The 17,453-nt window shown below is 35.3% G+C and overlaps 1 pseudogene; it reads right to left on the bottom strand.

The window, feature by feature from the left end:
• Window positions 1–17,453, bottom strand: part of LOC136157216 (RAB11-binding protein RELCH-like) — a 91,604-nt pseudogene that overhangs the window by 44,663 nt on the left and 29,488 nt on the right.

Raw genomic sequence — 17,453 nt, 5'->3', positions numbered from 1 at the left:
AATGGATACTTAGATGGATACCAAAAACATAAGCAACGAAAGAAAAAAATAGAGAAATCAGATTTCACAGAAATGAAAAACATCTCTCCATTTAAGGACAACATCAACTACAGGATGGAAGAAAATACTTGCAAATCAGATATGAGGTCAGAGTTTAATATTCAGAATTGTAAGAATTCTTACAATTCAAAGACAAACAATCCACTTAAAAAATGGGCAAAGGATTTACTAAAATTTACTGCATGTGAAATGATAGCTCAGGGACAGGGGAAGAAAAGCTCTTATTGTACACCCTTTCATATTCAAAAGATGTTAAACCATGAATATACATTATTTAATCAAACCTTACACTCTGTTTTTAATGTTTTATTTTTTAAATTATCTAGGATATTGCTATGATCAATCATACAAATGGACATTTTAATTGTATTCACATACTGATAAAAAGGCTTATACTGATAAAAGAACACAAAAAACTTGAGAAATAAGAAAAAACAAAAATATTAATCCTTAAATCATAAGACCTTTTAAAAAATACAAATTTATAGAACTAGGGTAAAATATTAAATACAAGTAATCCAATATCAAAGGATAAAATCAAATAAAAGTTCTGTGCCTCTATGCCCTGGGATTAGTTTCAAAGAAAGACAAGATAAACCTCATTATTTACCAATTTAATTTTGAGGGAATACAACTCTGGTATACTAAAAATGGTAAATTTTCTGGTAAAACAAAATATGATACAAATAATTAAGAAAACAAAGATAAGTGATCAAATCTTCATGAAATTATAAGTATAAAAATATTTTTAAATATAAAAAACTTAAAATCAGCCAGAAAAGTAAACATCATGCCACAAATAAAATATACAAGTGTATATATATAAATATATGCTTACATATATCAGTTCAGTTTAGTTCAGTTCAGTCAGTCAGTCGTGTCCGACTCTTTGCGAACCCATGAATCGCAGCACACCAGACCTCCCTGTCCATCACCAACTTCTGGAGTTTACTCTAACTCATGTCCATCGAGTTGGTGATGCCATCCAGCCATTTCATCCTCTGTCGTCCCCTTCTTCTCCTGCCCCCAATCCCACCCAGCATCAGGGTCTTTTCCAATGAGTCAACTCTTCGCATGAGGTGGCCAAAGTACTGGAGTTTCAGCTTCAGCATCAATCCTTCCAATGGACACCCAGGACTGATCTCCTTTGGGATGGACTGGTTGGATCTCCTTGTAGTTCAAGGGACTCTCAAGAGTCTTCTCCAACACCAAAGTTCAAAAGCATCAATTCTTTGGCGCTCAGCTTTCTTCACAGTCCAACTCTCACATCCATACATGACCACTGGAAAAACCATAGCCTTGACCAGATGGACCTTTGTTGGCAAAGTAATACCTCTGCTTTTTAATATGCTGTCTAGGTTGGTCATAACTTTCCTTCCAAGGAGTAAGCATCTTTTAATGTCGTGGCTGCAATCACCATCTTCAGTGCTTTTGGAGCCCTCCAAAATAAAGTCTGACACTGTTTCCACTGTTTCCCCGTCTATTTCCCATGAAGTGATTGGACCAGATGCCATGATCTTAGTTTTCTGAATGTTGAGCTTTAAGCCAACTTTTTCACTCTCTTCTTTCACTTTATATTTACATATATAATATATCTGATTACTGATGATGCAAATTTATGAAAACTCATGCAGTACAATCAGTTTTAGTGGTAGAGTTTTTTATGATTAAAAAAGGGAAAATAAAAATTAAAGAAAAGCTTAAACTGCATCTCATAGCAATTAGATTTCTATGCTATTTTAAAGATTATCTTAAGGAAACATAGTAAAAGGGATGCAAACATTAATGCATTGCACAGATTATGTTACAAGCTGAAAAAGGAAAAAGAAGCTCAAACACCATTCTGCCAGGCGGAACTACAAAACAATATGAAATTGGACACTGATCCTTCAAGACATAGAAAATTTTTATGCTTCTTAATATCTCACAACTATTCTTAAATGTTAGGTAAAATAAAACTGTAAGTAAGAAAACAGTCATGTTTACCATTTTTAAATTAAAAATACCTATAGGTATAAAAATTATTAAAGCTCTACATATACGTTTTCTTGAGGATCAGTACAAGTTTCTTGTGCTAAACAGATAATTAAGGATAAGCTCTTATATGGGTTTTGCCAATGCATTGTGTACCTATCATACTGTAGGTCCCGTGAATTATGACTTAAACCAGTGGTAAAGATTAAGAGGTTAACAAAAGAAAACTTGTAGGACACGTTTGATAATATTCTTAACCTATTTAAAAAATTTGTGAATTGCAAATTGATTTCATAAATTGAATAATTCAAATAAATAAACTTGTTTGCAAATAAATCATTCACTATTTAAATGAGAAAACATAATTTTTCCTTAATCTTTTAATGGTGAAATATAACTCTAAAGAATACTTTCTATAGTATTTATGGCTTATAACTAGGCAATGTGTACCAAAATAAATCTGCTACTCTATTTTAGACATTTAAAGCATCTGTCAATAACAGGTTAGCTACAAGAAAAATGAAAAAGATACTCTCAAAAGTTATTGCAGACAATATTATAACTATCCTATTCTAAGACAAGTGTAACTACTGCCAAACAAATACAATAAAACTAACATTAAAAAGAGGTAATTACAAGTACATTTAAGAAAAGAGTTACATTACTTGTTCCTATTAATGTTCAATCCCAAGACTGTCTATTTCTGTAGGCAAGTCACACATATCATATCAAGAGAGAGATCAAATAAATTAGTTAACTGATAATGTAAAGAACAGACAGTGTTCATGGCACATAAATGGACCTGCAGTAATAGTTAGTGTTGCAGAAGCTAATGATGCTTTAAGCAAAACTGGAAAACATGAATACCATGCAGTTTTACTGAACTCACCTGACAGAGGTGTAAAACCATTCTCTAGGAGCAGAGATGCATGCACAAAAGTTAAGAATATGATTGCACGTAATAAACTTTAGCAAAATAAAAATATAACACTAAACTTCAAAATGACAAAAAATGGACAACGTGATGATGGGGATGACAGTACTTCTCTGGGTCTCACCTCTCTCTTGGCCAACAGCACGTTAGGGACGATGTGCGGCGGGCAGCGCCCCAGCATTAGCATGATGCTCGTCTCACTGTCTGCAGTCCAAGACACCTAGAAGACCACAGGGTTAATCAAAGATGACACTGGAGGACTCCTGTGCGTGATGGGACTTCAAGGCTATGATTTGGACCCTGTCACTTCTGTTTCAAACACACATTCAAAAGGACAATTTATGATGAGGAGGAAAACAAAAACAGCAACAACCTGAGATTCCAAACAGGACAAACATTTTTGTAGACCAGAAATGGATTTAAAACACTAGTAAGAAGCAAGGGAACAGACAGGGAGGCTTACTAGGCTTCAGTTCTGGGAGCAAATAGCGATAACACAGGACTGGGGCAGCTTCAGTGGTTTTTAATCTTTGTTTTGGGGGGAAAGGTACCCACAAAGTCACGATCTTTGGCTAAGGTGAAAGAGCAGTTTGCATAATGAACATGCATGCAAGGGGAAGTCCATGGGGGCTGCCCCAGTCTTGCAATGAGAACTGCCAGACTGCATCCAAACCATCCTCTAGCTCTCTCAGATTCTTAACGACACTGTGGGACAGAAGCCCAGAAGAGATGAAGTGGAATCAACCACAAGAAAGGTATTAATAGAAAGGGAGAAGTATAAAGAAAGGAGAAAAAAAACACCCTTTTAAGATAAGCCTGCAACAACCATTACAAAGGACTTGATGAAAAAAATCTGAGAGCCAATTAACTCTGCAATCAAAGACAATCAATCCTAGAGAAATTAAAAATGGAGTAATCTAAAAATAACTGAAGTTATAAATAATATATATACCTGACTTGGTTTTCTAAATTACACCATAGAGAGGCATATAATTGTAGGTTGGTAGACATAAAAAATTAAAACTAGACCGTAAAGAGTCACTTTCATACTAAATAGAGCTTTAATCCAAAGATAAAAATAATCAACTACTTTCCTTAAAAGCTGAAAACTTTGGAATTGTTTCTTAGAGTGTTTGTTAGTTTAAATAATAGATTTGTTCTTGAAACACAGTTGTATTACAATTATTTTGGGGGTAAAATGCTAACAAGAAAAATGGAATGTTTTAAGAAAATTGCAAGAATCTGGTATAACTTACCTCTGATCCTAAATGACTATCTGCTGACATTTAACAGAAAGAGAGTAATGCTTGATGGAAAGCAGGAGACAACTTCCAAGAAGAAAACACTGAATGAAAATGGGACAATACCAAACAGTTAAACTGGCATTTAAGGAGAAAGAAAGTTGCAGGTTATAATTCCCATCATCGCATGAATGCTGCCCCACAAATGTTTGAATTTCTCAGCCACAAGAGATTTAAGGTCACTGCACTGGAGAATCATACAGGGAAAAAGGAATAGCAATAGCTGCTGATCTTAAAAGAGCTTGATATTGTGTGAATGAATGTCTTAAAAATGTTAATGGATTAAACCTGAAGTTTGTATGGCAGGTCAATGACTATAGAAAGTGTTTGCAAAACCTGAAATGAGGATTTTTTTTTTCTTTCCGAATTCTCTATGGTCTCAGAAAAGTAAAGAGTGGCTGCGAAGGCTAACCTGGTATGTTGCTGAGAAGTTCTGCAGATCTATATCATGATAATGTTAGAAAACCTTAATGTTAGAAACCCACACAAAAGAATTAAAAATGAAAAATAAATGAAGGAGAGGTTCATTCAACATTCACATATATTTTAAAGGATTTTTTGTAATTGAAAATATTAGCTATTTATGTTTAATAAAGAAAGTTAAAACATTTATATTTGTAAAATAACACTGGTCTCTATGTAATAGTATTCAAAATATTGTAACTATGAATTGTACTTTATGTGCTTAATCTATGAAGAAAAGGAGTAACATCTAAGGTTACATAACAGAGGTTACTTAGTATACACCACAAAGCAGCACCCAGTAGCATCTGATTTTGGAGTTAGTGTGCCAAAGCTGAAGCCTGTTTGCTCATTACGCCCCCCTCCCCTATTCTTTCAGTGGAGGGAGCTACAACACATCTAACTGCCCATGCCCAAGCCAGAAAGTTTTTATCCTTCCCTTAGTTTTAACTTCCTAATCCAACCAGTTTTTACCTTCTAACTATCTTATAAATCTATCTATGTCTTTCCAATACAGGCAATTCCCCCATTTCTATCTTGGACTCTTCCAAAAGATATCCCACGAGTCTCCATTCTTGCTACCTTCTAATTACCACTACTCTAAAGGACTCTTACTAAAACTTCAGTTCAGTTCAGTTCAGTCACTCAGTTGTGTCCAACTCTTTGCAACCCCATGGACTGCAGCACAACAGGCCTCCCTGTCCATCACCAACTCCCGGAGTTTACTCAAACTCATGTCCATTGAGTCAGTAATGCCATCCAACCATCTCATCCTCTGTCTTCCCCTTCTCCTCCCGCCTTCAATCTTTCCCAGCATCAGGGTCTTCTCCAATGAGTCAGTTTTCGCATCAGGTGGCCAAAGTATTAGAGTTTCAACCTCAATATCAGTCCTTCCAATGAACACTCAGGACTGTTCGGATCTCCTTGCAGTTCAAGGGACTCTCAAGAGTCTTCTCCAACACCACAGATCAAAAGCATCAATTCCTTGGCACTCAGCTTTCTTTATAGTCTAACTCCTACATCCATACATGACCACTGGAAAAACCATAGCCTTGACTAGATGGACCTTTGTTAGCACAGTAATGTCTCTGCTTTTTAATAGGCTATCTAGGTTGGTCATAACTTTCCTTCCAAGGAGTAAGCGTCTTCTAATTTCATGACTCCAGTCACCATCTGCAGTGATTTTGGAGCCCCAAAAATAAAGTTTGCCACTGATACCACTGTTTCCCCATCTATTTGCCATGAAGTGATGGGACCAGATGCCATGATCTTAGTTTTCTGAATGTTGAGCTTTAAGCCAACTTTTTCACTCTCCTCTTCCACTTTCATCAAGAGGCTCTTTAGTTCTTCTTCACTTTCTGCCACAAGGGTGGTGTCATCTGCGTATCTGAGGTTATTGATATTTCTCCCGGCAATCTTGATTCCAGCTTGTGCTTCCTCCAGCCCAGCGTTTCTCATGATGTACTCTGCATAGAAGTTAAATAAGCAGGGTGACAATATACAGCCTTGACATACTCCTTTTCCTATTTGGAACCAGTCTGTTGTTCCCTGTCCAGTTCTAACTGTTGCTTTCTGACCTGCATACAGATTTCTCAAGAGGCAGGTCACGTGGTTTGGTATTCCCATTTCTTTCAGAATTTTCCAGAGTTTATTGTGATCCACACAGTCGAAGACTTTGGCGTAGTCAATAAAGCAGAAATAGATGTTTTTCCAGAACTCTCTTGCATTTTCCTTGATCCAACAGATGTTGGCAATTTGATCTCTGGTTCCTCTGCCTTTTCGAAATCCAGCTTGAACATCTGGAAGTTTACGGTTCATGTATTATTGAAGACTGACTTGGAGAATTTTGAGCATTACTTTACTAGCGTGTGAGATGAGTGCAGTTGTGCGGTAGTTTGAGCATTCTTTGGGATTGCCTTTCTTAGGGATTGGAATGAAAACTGACCTTTTCCAGTCCTGTGGCCACTGCTGAGTTTTCCAAATTTGCTGGCATATTGAGTGCAGCACTTTCACAGCATATCTTTTAGGATTTGAAATAGCTCAGCAGGAATTCCTGCAGGAATTCACCTCCACTAGCTTTGTTCATAGTGATGCTTCATAAGGCCCATTTGACTTCACATTCCAGGGTGTCTGGCTGTAGGTGAGTGATCACACCATCGTGATTATCTGGGTGGTGAAGATGTTTTTTGTACAGTTCTTCTGTGTTTATTTGCCACCTCTTCTTAATATCTTCTGCTTCTGTTAGGTCCATACCATTTCTGTTCTTTATTGTGACCATCTTTGCATGGTATCTCTGCTTTTCTTGAAGAGATCTCTAGTCTTTCCCATTCTATTGTTTTCTGCTATTTCTTTGCAGTCATCACTGAGGAAGGCTTTCTTAACTCTCTTTGCTATTCTTTGGAACTCTGCATTCAAATGGGTATATCTTTCCTTTTCTCCTTTGCCTTTCACATCTCTTCTTTTCATAGCTGTTTGTAAAGCCTCCTCAGATAACCATTTTGACTTTTTGCATATCTTTTTCTTGGAGATGATCTCGCCCCCTGTCTCCTGTACAATGTCACGAACCTCCGTCCATAGTTCATCAGGTACTCTGTCTATCAGATCTAGTCCCTTAAATCTATTTGTCACTTCCACAATCCCTTCCACAATCGTAAGGGATTTCGTTTAGGTCATACCCAAATGGTCTAGTGGTTTTCCTTACTTTCTTTTAAAACTTAGATACCAAAAAAAAAAACAAAAAAAAAACAAAACCAAAAAACTTAGATACCAAGTCTCTAAAATGAGTTAACACAGCTTGTATGACTTAGTCTCAGCTTAATTCTCCAACTTCCCCTCCTGTTGTCTTCTCATTTGCATGCTTTGCTTCAATCCTCAGAAATCCTTCTTAGCTCCTCAAGTTCAGTGCTCTTCTGCTCCTGTCAGTCCCTCTTAGGGGGAAAACTTCCTCTTATCTCTTTGTCTGGTTCACTGATACTTACACATCAGGTATAAAGTTACAAAATACTTCTTCCCTGAAAGCTTTCCTACTCTGATGACTAGGTTAGGTACACTGATTGTGTGTTCCCCAAGCAAGCTGAACTTCTCTTATATTATTACCTTTTACAATATTATAATTGCCTGACAGTCTCTCTTATACTGTAAAGTTTGTAACCGAAGTGTAACATGTTTGGTTACCGTTACTATACTCTTCATTTGGGCTTCTCTAGTGGCTTCATTTGGGCTTCCCTAGTGGCTCAGATGGTAAAGAATCTGCCTGCAATGCAGGAGACCCGGCTTGGATCCCTGGGTTGGGAAGATCCCCCAAAGAAGGGAATGTCTATCCACTTCCGTATTCTTGCCTGGAGAATTCCATGAACCTCGAGAAGATTGGCAGGCTATAGTGCATGGGGTCCCAAAGAGTCAGACATGACTGAGCAACTAACACTTTCGATCTTCTTTTAAACTTTATATTCTTCATTAACATTGCCCGACATACAGTTAAGAGCTAAAAAAGTTAGTTGGATAAATTTAACAATCATCTTTCTCTTGAGTGGCTTTGGACTATAAAGGAGATATATGGAACTACTAAACATTAAGAACTACTACAAATGCCACTGCATTATTTTTATGACTATATCTTAACCATATTAGATTAAATGCACTTTGAGGACTGGGCCATGTCTATTTCAATCACACACAACCACACACAAAGTTGTGGCATATGAGTAAAAAAACTTGCTTTAGAAAAAAAAAATCAAATACTTCTCACTAATAATGAGTACCTTTAAGTCTAAAACAAATTATTCATGCTTTCCTATTACATCCCAACACTTGCTCTAATACTCCTCCATTTAATAGGAGGAGGAAGTATGACTGGCTTAAAATGCATCACAAGGTATGTGTGAGGATTAACTAAGCTAGCATATGTAAAGCATTTAGAACTGTGCCTGATATATAAAAAGAACTCAATAAATATTCCTCTCTTAGAGAATATTCTTTTTTCACATTATAATGTAAATACTTTTTGTCTCCTCTACTAGGAGACATAATCATGATGGGCAAGGGACCCTGCTTTAGTCATCTAAATTCAATCATTGCCATTCAATAAAAATTAAATGAATTAAGATAATATTCATGACACAACATTACTAATGGAGGCAGACACAGGAAAAAGGACTAAGATCAAGAACTAATCGCCTTTTTAGTAAAGGCAACTATTTAATATTAAAGCTTTCTACTGAATCTGATAATGACTGTAGAACACAGAAAAGGTAAAAAGCACTGGGTAAAATACAGCACACAGAACATACATATTATTTATGGGTTTCAGTACTTAGCTAAAATAGGGCCTAGTTCATTTATGGTCTATTCCTCTTTAACACAATTTAACTTAGTAATTACTTGTGATTTTTTTGCAATGATGTGGACTCTGCTATGTGTTAAGTTCATGTCAGACACATAAAAATTCATGCATCTGATCTGCAAAATAAGAACTGAAACTCTTCTAGTTTGACAATGTACTAAATAGTTGAAAGATGCATTTCAAAACACAGAACACATACTAACCTATTGGGTTTATCAAAATGGACTCTGTTTTTACTTGATGGAGAAGAAGATGGTATTCCTTCTCTTTCTATCCTGAGGAAAGAATGTGGAAAATTCTCTTTAGGAACAGTGGAATCAACTTCATCTGATTTTGAAAGATGGACATCCTTGTTTTCTCCCTTGTCGAAACTATTTATAACTGATTTCTTTCCACTGTCTTCAGAGTCTTTGTGGGGAGACTGATCCAAAGAAGGCTGAACAGAGTCACAATCTACAGGGCTGCCAAAGTGTTCATTTTTGAGGAAGTCCATTTCACTGTAAAAGAAAGATAAATTATTAGTGAAGAATTGTATTTTTTAAGACTTTGGCAATAGCATAAACCTCATACTGGGTTTAATGCTTTAAAAGTATAACATGTTAATAGAAAGTGGTTTGGCAACTAATTAATCTTTTTTGTACCATATATATTGATGCTTCATATAGAAATGTAGCCACAAACTCTTACAAAACATAAAAAATGGTTTTATAAACTATGCTTTGGATTATCACTGAGCCTTCTTCGTGTGCGAAATGTGGAAAACTCCATCTAACCCACATCATGAGTATAAGAATTAAATGAAATACATGAATGGAAAATATGTATAACACTAGCATGAAGAAGTTACTTTATTACTACTGATACAACCTGAAGAAAGTAAAAAATATCTTACTCCTTGGTTCTAAGACATAAATGATTTTCTGATTACTACAGTGATTAATAACTTTTGGGGGGAAAAGAACACATTAAATATATAAGCAATTATAAGATTTTTTCCCCCCAGAAGTATTAGGATATGAAAAATTATAGCTTTCCACTGAAATATTATCTTATATGTTTATATAATCTGTCAATTTCTTTAATGATTTTAAGAGGTTTTATAGAAATGATGACTAAGTACTAACCTTTCAAGTCTTCTGATTTGTTCCATCAAAGACCATTTCTCAATATTGAATAAACTAATTTTATCTTCTAATTTCTGCACTAGCAAGGAGTTCTAAAATCAAAATGGGAGAAAAACAGAAACTCAAGATCTCATAGTCTGCTTTGACATGGCTTAAACACTTTTTGTGGACTAGATTATTAATACCTCTCACCTCTACAGTCTGCGGAGTTTCAAGGGTTGAAGGAAGGCTGCCTAAAACTGGTGTCAGAGCCTCTAATTCGTCTTCTTCTACACCGCTGGCCACTTCCACAAGGTCTTTCCAGTTACTTGATGATTTCCAAAATCTCAGTAGGGCTGTAGTAAGTTTGGAGGTTTTGGAATGTTTAATCCTACATCATCCCATAATTCAAAATCTTAAAAGATTAAAAAAAATCCATGTGGCAGTTTTATCTTGCATTTTTGAGATGTATCTTTTCCTTATTGCTAGTATCTTGAAAATTCAACATAATTGTGTGATAATGTCAAAGTGTATGTGCCCGGTGAATAAATATCCTGGGAGTCAGGAAGTGTCTAGGATTAGACTGTGAGATGCACCCCCACCTCATACTTGGAAAATAAGGGAAACAGGGTCCTCAGTGGAGAGACAAGTTTTCTTTACAGCAAAAAGGATATTCTGGACTTCCCTAGTGGCACAGTGGACGAGAGCCTGTCTGCCAATGCAGGGGACCTGGGTTTCGTCCCTGGTCCGGGAAGGTTCCACCTGTCTTGGAACTACTGAGTGCAAGCTCTAGAACTTGTAGGGCTGCAACGACTGAGCCTGCAACCTGCGACTACTGAGACTCATGCGCCTAGGGCCTGTGCTCTGCAACAAGAGAAACCAAGGAATGAGAAGCACATGTACCCCAAAGTGAAGAACAACCCCAGCTCGCCACAACTAGAGAAAGCCCACGTGCAGCAACAAAGACCCATCACAACCAAAGAATTAAAAAAAAAAAATTTCTAAAATTAGAAAAAAAAAAGGATATTCAGAGAGAAGTTGAAAATGAAGAATGTTTATTTACAATAAGAAAATTTCACATAGCACCACAGAAAGGAAAGACAAGAAGTAAAGGAAAGAATGGGCAACAGGGAACCAAAAAACAATAAGACAAGGATTATATGCAGATAAAAATATACGAAAACTATCAATAAGTGTGTAATGAGTGTTACTATTCATGCAGATACAGAGATGAACAAGAGATTCGTTTAGCCTCAAGAAGATTATAGACTAGTCAAGGGAGATAAGAGATAATCTTAGGTAACAACAGAGCCATGAAGATAAAATCAGGCCACTAATATAAATGATAAAAAAACAAAATCAGGTAAAAAGTCTTACATTTTAGGCAGAGGCTAAACATGAAAGGAGTGAGGGCTCTAGGATAGAACTACTTTAAGGTCAGTTGAAATTACCATTAAACATCATTTAATGGTTAAAGAATAAGTAATGATGAGCACTTGCACTGCCCTTTATAAAATAATTTTATTGGGGTATATAATTAATAAATAACAAACCATACAATTTAAATCCGACTCTTTTGACCCCATGGACTGTAGTCTACCAGGCTCCTCCGTCCATGGGATTCTCCAGGCAAGAACACTGGAGTGGGTTGCCATTTCCTTCTCCAGGGGATCTTCCCAACCCAGGGATCGAACCTGGGTCTCCCACCATGTAGGCAGACGCTTTTACCGTCTGAGCCACCAGGGAAGTCTTAAATTCACAAGCTAATTTAAAATGTACAATCTGCGAAGTTTTGACCTCTGAGTACACACCTGAAGAGATCAGTGCAATCAAGAAGATGAACTTGGCGGCTTCCCTCGTGGCTCGGTGGTAAAGAATCTGCCTATCAATGCAGGAGACACAGGTTTGATCCCTGATCTGGGAAGATCCCACATGTCCTGGAGCAACTAAGCCTGTGTGCCACAGCTACTGAGCCTGTTTGATCTACGGCCTGGGAGTTGCAACTATTGAGCCCATGTTCTGCAACTACTGAAGCCCACATCCCTAGAGTCCGTGTTTTGCAACTACAGAGTGGACCCCGCTCGCTGCAACTAGTGAAAAGCCAGCACAGCCATGAAGACCCAGCACAGCCAAAAATAAACAAATAAAGCAGAGGGGAAAAAAAAGATTAAACACCAAAGCTATAAAAAAAAAAAAAAAAAGATGAACTGTTCACTCCCCAGAGTTTTACTGGTTGCTTATAATACTTCCCCTTTTTTCCTCACAGATGCCCTGTACCTAGGCAAATGCTGTTCTGTTTTCTGTCACTGTTACAAGTTTACATTTCTTAGAATTTTATATAAGTGAAAGCATACAGCAAGTACTCTATTTGCCTGGTTTCTTTCATCCAGATTATTGATTTTCAGACTAATCTATGTTGTTGTATCTGTCAGAGGTTCATTATTTTTTATTGCTGAGATAGCATTTCACTGTAACAATACATCAAAAGTTTTTATTCAACTGCCTGCTTTTGGATACTTTGGTTGTCTCCCTAATGTCGGCTATTATAAATAAAGTTGGTGTGAACACTGTGTAGAGTCTTGGTATGAACATCTCCCTTCACTTCTCTTGCACTGTAATATCTACGAATGGAATGATCAAGTCATATAGGTGGTGAAGGTTTTAATTTTTTAAAAATTGACTGCCAAAAAATGTTCCAAAGTGACTGCACCGTTTTGGACTCCCAAGAGCAATGATGATATTTCTACTTACTCCACATCTTTGCCAAGACTTGGTACAGTCTCAGTTAAACCTTCTAGTAAGTGTGGTATGGTATTTCACTGTGACTTAATTTTTATCTAGCTAATGACTAAAGATGTAGAATATCTTTTTTCATGCGCTTATTTGATATCCATATATGTTCTTTGTTGAAACATCTGTATAAATTTTTTGTCCATTTTTTAAAAAATTGGGTCTTTTAAAAAAAAATTTAGAGAGTTCTTTAAATATTCTGGATAGAAACTCTTTATCAGATATGTTACTTGAAATATTTTACCTAATCTATGGCTCATCTTTTCATTTGTTTAGAGTCGCTTTCAAAGAGTAGAAGTTATTGACTTTGATGAGAACAAATATTTGATGAAGAATACCATACTTTTGGTGTCATATATGAGAAATCTTGGCCTACCTTCCAGGGTTGCAATGAATTTTTCCATGTTTTCTTCTAGGAGCCTTATGGCTTTAGAATTTACATTTAAATCCATGATCCATTTGAATTACTTTTTGTATATGGTGTGAGGTGTGGTTCGAAGTTCATTTTTGGAGGTATACAGATAGCAAAATATTACAGTACCAATTGTAAAAAAGACTATACTTTCTGAATGGAATTTACTTTGTGCTTTGTTAGACATCAAAAGATCATCTATGTGTAAGTTAATCTCTTGACTCTCCACTAAGTTCCAGTGACCTGCCTACGTTTATGTCAATAAGATACTGCCTGAACTATAATATCTTAAAGTCAGCTAGTTGAAGCCCCCTAATTTTGTACATCTTTATTAAAGTTGTTTTGGCTATACTATGTTATTTCCATTCCCAAAGAAAGTTTAGAATAAGCCAAACTCTACAAAAAAAAAAAAGCTAGCGAGATTCTGAGTAGGATTGTGTTAAAAGTACAAATCAATTTTACAAAAATTGACACATTTTGACAACACTGAATCTTATCTATTAGCACAATATATCTCTTCTTTATGTCTTCTTTATTTTCTTTCCGCATGTATAATAGTTTTCAGTGTATAATCCTTCATCATACTTATCCCTAAGTATTTCCTATTTTTTTGGATACTTTTGTACATGGTATCTTTAAAAGTTGAATGTCTATTTGTTGCTAGCATACAGAAATACAATTCATTTCAGTTTACTGATCTTGTATCCTACAACTTGTCTATCATCACTTATTATAGTGTCTTTTTTAATGCAGTCTATAGGATTTTCTATATATATAATCATGTTACCAGTGAAAGTTTTCTTTCTTCTTTTCCAAAATATATGCCTTTTATTTCTTTTTCTTGCCTTGTACTGGCTAGATTCCTCAGTATGATGTTCAACAGAAGTAGAGAGAGCAGATATTCCTGTTTATTCCTTATCTTTCATCATTAAGTATGATGTTAGTGATAGTTTTTCTGTAAATGTCTTTTATGAATTTGAGGAAATTCCTCACAATTCCTAGTTTCTTTAAAGCTTTCGCGGGAAAGATACGTTTGATTGTGTCAAATGTTTTCTCTTGAGTTGATCATATGATTTCTTTTTTTCTTAAAATGGTGAATTACAATGATTGATTTTTGCACTAATCAATCTTATGTTCCTCTGATAAACCATTTGGTCAATGTGTATTAGCATTTTTACACATTGCTGGATTTGATATAGTAAAATGTTATATAGATTTCCTACATCCATGCTCATGAGGAAAATGAGTCTGTAAATTTCTTTGTTAGCCAGGTCTGTATCTGGTTTTGATATCAGAATTATGCTCGTCTCATAGAATGAGTTTTGAACAATTCCCTTCTCTGCAATTTCTAGAAGAGTTTGTGGAGAAGTGGTATTACTTCTTCCTTAAATATCTGGTAGGTATCTACAGTGATATAACCTTGTTCATTTACTTTACTTCTTCCTTAAAAGTCAAGTAGATAGCTACAGTGATATAACTTTGCTCATTCCAGATTCTGATAATTTGCTTCTTGTCTCTTTTTCTTAATAAGTCAGGCTAGAGGTTTACCAATTTCATTAACCTCAAATATCCAGTTTTTTGTTGTTATTAATTTTCCCCTGTTTTTCTCTGTTGCCTGTATCACTGATACATTCTCATTTTTAATATTGCCTTCCTTTCAATTTCTTTGGACTTCGGTTAGTTTTCTTTTTCTAGTTTCTTAAAATAGAAACCAAACTTCATCAATTTGAAATCTTCTTTCTTTTCTATTTCACTATTTTGGTGTTATGGAATTTTACTGTATGTATAACTTTTAAAAAAACTAAAGAAGCTAGGTAAAAGAGGAAATAAGTACATTCTAAATTAGAAACGAGGGAATTCCCTGGTGGTCCAGTGGCTAAGACTTTGCGCTCCTGATACAGGGGGGCTGGGTTCGATCCCTGGTTAGGGAACTAGATCCCACATGCCACAGCTAAGACTCTATGCAGCCAAATAAATAAAAATAAATGTTTAAAAAAAATAAATAAATAAATTAGAAACGAAACAAATTATTCTTTAAAAAAAAAAAAAAGGAAACTGTACCTGGTCATCATTTTCATCTGAAAACATTATTGATGTCAGCTTGTAGTTATTCTTCAACAAAAACTCACTGACTAAGAAGTTTAGAGCTCTCTTTTCAAGAGGTCTGACTGGCTCCAAGAGACAGATAAAAGATGGACACAGCACTGTAAGTCTTTCTCTTTCAATACTGGTGCTACCATTTCACATGGAAGATACTTCTAGATCTGTCATTCACCCACCTGAATTTCAGAACTTGATTTGTAATGTTTTTGTTCCTGTAAAGGAGCTCCATGTTCTGGTGGAAGAAATACAAATAATATTTTACTCTTTTACATTTGAAAATATCTCAGCTACTTCTACATTGTCAAAGTAGAGAAAGTCTCAAAAAAGTTGTATGTACACCACCTGCAGCCTTTGTCAGGTTGGCTTGGAGGGCCTGAATGGTCTCCTTGGCTTTCCATAGTTCAAACTCCAGGACTGGACAGGGATTTGGAATAAACACACACAGGCATCCAACCAAGAAAAGAGAAACAAAAATAAAAAATAAAAAGCAAGGATGGGTATGAAAAAAAATTACAATTTGTATTGAAAACAGAAAGCATGCAATCTTTAAGAAAGTTGTGAACGCATGGAGCAGAGTTGATTTGCAAGCAAACTGGTGAATGTTTTCCATAGCTGTAGAACACAGGGGACTACTGATCAAATGTTCTAGCTGTTTGACAAGGAATAGCTCTATTTAAAAATAAAATCTATGGCATATTCTCATTTAGGCAAATAAAAACCTTAGGTGTTGTGCTTCACTCAGTCTAGGTAAGAAATGTAATGGAATGTTTCCAGGTGACATAATTTTAGGGGAAAAGACAAAACTTAGATGCAGTCCTAGCAAATACAGTTAAAGAAAATCTTAGGATTAAAAACAAAGTATTTATCTAGAATAATGTTATAAATCAACATACAGAAACAGTGAATATATTCCTTCATTAAGATGTTGAAGAAGTATGTTTTAAGTATCTTACAAATGTGGGATGTCTATCAATTTTTCTACAAAATATATGTCTTCTATAAACAAGCACAGATATGTTAAACACATATCTAAAAAAAGTTCCAAGGGATTTATTTTAGGTTTCATTTAAAGCCAAAGAATAGACATATGTTTGTTTTTAAAGTTACAATTAAAATCAATCTAAAGCAAATGATTGTGTACAATTTTAAGAGTGTAGTTATCTAAGGATACTGAATAAAATTACGTAGAATTTCAAAGTTTCTGACAACTCTTCAAATAGATATTTGTTCACAGTAAGAGGTACTAATGAAACTTAAAGATTTCTCCTTTTACTGCAGAGTCTAATACAATAAACATGAATACTGAGGAAACATTTTAATGAGCTTTTTGAAATGTTTCATCATGAGCAAGATTTAACTATGTCTTTACTGGGAATTTTCTTTAAAATATATAAATACTGCTATGAAGAAAAAAGTATTAGGGGGGAAACGGTCATTTCTGTGAAGTAAAAGCTCTGAGAAAATTAAGTGATCTTTGTCACAACTGAATATTAAAAATATTGTTATTTAAATAGTTCTGCATAAAGATGAGTACATTTAAAACTTTAGAGATGCAACTTTTTCCTGATTGACTAATAAACAGAAAAAAGAAGATGGCAAATGAAATGCTATCAGAGACAACAAAGCTATAAAAATATATGGGAAAAATAGAATTCACTCAGTTTGCACATTTTCATTAAAAACTGAAGATGTAACTGAATCACATCTAGTAGAGAAGGCCAATTATTTTGATGCACAGAATTTCACTGCAGCAACACGGAAGCACAGCTAAAAATCAGATGACGTGTATATGACTATTTCTTTTTTTTGGTCCTCAGCAATGCTGATCTGCAAACATTTCTGTGCAACAAAGTAGAAACATTTTCCCTAAAAATTACACTTCTGGAAACTCTTAAGAGTTTGTATTTAAAGTCAGACTGCACAGATTCGACATGTAAGGTAAGTACAGAATAGATTTATTTTTCTTCTATTT

Source organism: Muntiacus reevesi, chromosome 2, assembly GCF_963930625.1.
Source record: "Muntiacus reevesi chromosome 2, mMunRee1.1, whole genome shotgun sequence".
In the NCBI taxonomy this organism is placed as follows: Eukaryota; Metazoa; Chordata; class Mammalia; order Artiodactyla; family Cervidae; genus Muntiacus; species Muntiacus reevesi.
Note: the sequence above shows the minus strand (reverse complement) of the source record. Positions and strands in the feature narration are given on the sequence as shown.